The sequence below is a fragment of the Mycetomoellerius zeteki genome, unplaced genomic scaffold (genome assembly GCF_001594055.1).
Source record: "Mycetomoellerius zeteki isolate Tzet28-1 unplaced genomic scaffold, Tzet1.0 scaffold1007, whole genome shotgun sequence".
NCBI lineage: Eukaryota > Metazoa > Arthropoda > Insecta > Hymenoptera > Formicidae > Mycetomoellerius > Mycetomoellerius zeteki.
In genome coordinates this window covers 21,924-23,603 of record NW_017255920.1, presented here as the reverse complement: position 1 = coordinate 23,603, position 1,680 = coordinate 21,924, and positions in this window count along the sequence as shown.

Below are 1,680 nucleotides of genomic sequence, written 5' to 3'. Positions count from 1 at the left end.
AGATGTACTCAAGACGGCGTAACTTTTACAAATGTCAAGCTATGGCGATAAAATTTGGTGGAAATGTCAATGATAGATGTGGCTAACCAAAAAAACAGAACTCAAATCAGCTGACTCAGAGCATCATCTGGTGGTAATTCCGGGAACTTTTTGATCAAGGTAGTAAAGTAGGCATATACAGTTTAATTTTTATAGATGCTATGAGACGGGTGAAAAAAATTCTCATAACATCTCATAATATTTTTCAGAATGTTTGTATTTTAAAATTATGGTAATTATTTAGAATACGAGTCTCATCTCCGATTTTGACGAAATTGGGCTCATTCGACGCGTTTTTACTCAAAATGAAAGAACCTGGCAAAAAAATGTCGGCCTCGTGAACCGAGATATCAAGCGTTAAAGTTCGAGATTTTAGAGGTTAAGATATGTTATCCCGACTCGATATAACGCTATGTATATCGAGGCTGTGTTCGTTTTGGTGCCCATAACGCTTTAAGCGTCATTTCATCTTTGTTATTTTTAAGTATTAAACAAGGACAATTGATGCTTACGAGCACTGTGAGCGCCAAAGCGAACGTAGCTCGAGATGACAGATATCTTAACCTCTAAAAATTTCGAACTTTAACGCTTAATATCTCGGTTCACGAGGCCGATCGCCACATTTTTTTTGCCAGATTCTTTCATTTTGAGTAAAAACGCATCGAATGAGTTCAATTTCATCAACATCGGAAATGAGGCCCGTATTCTAAATAATTACCAAATTTATATATATTTTATATATGTATATACATAAATATTTTGTAATTTTATTTTGAACAAAGTGCATCCCAGAAGTCGAATTTACATTCACCATGTATAGAAAGATCCAGTAAAATTTAATCCCTCTAATTTTTACCGAGGAATAGTCAGAATTATAAGATATTTGAATCTACTTGATCGCTACAATCATGATCGCTTTTAAACTTTTCAGTAATAAGAGTCTAAAAAATGATAATTTTCAAAATTTCCACATAATAGAATATTGTGCATAATTGGAAATAATATGTTTACAGCATTTTTATTATCGCTTTTTTTTAACTTCTTATACATATAAATGTAGGATAGCAAGTCAAACTTCAGATAACGTAATAGATAACGAAAGCAGTTCAGATGATGACATTGGCTGCGTTCAGCAGACTCAACAGTTTTGCAACCGTTTTATGATTGTCTGCTGAGATAGGACCATTCTTCTAGATCTAAAAGTATGATCCAATTAGCGCGAAGGAAACTTCCAACAGTTGCAAAACAAACGTTCTGCTGAACGCAGCCATAGATACAAACAAGCATGTGACTGTAAGAAATGCCAAAGAACGTCAAGGAGCTTCATCTAACCTGACAAACTTATCTGACAGTTCGAACGAATGTGCAGGAGAAACAGAAGAAATTAACAAGTAATTATAATCTCTTTCAATTAACTTATATAAATAGAACTTATATAAATAGTAATAAGATTGAAAGACCGCTAATGCTAAACATAATAATTTTAAATTAAGAAGCGCCATAACGGTCAGAACGTTAAGATGTTGAACTATTGTAGATTCATTTAAATGAATTAATTTCAGAAATGATAATTGCGTGCCGATATGGTTGTCGGACTTTCAACGCAATCAAATCTGAAAATATTAATAATCCCCCCAAATT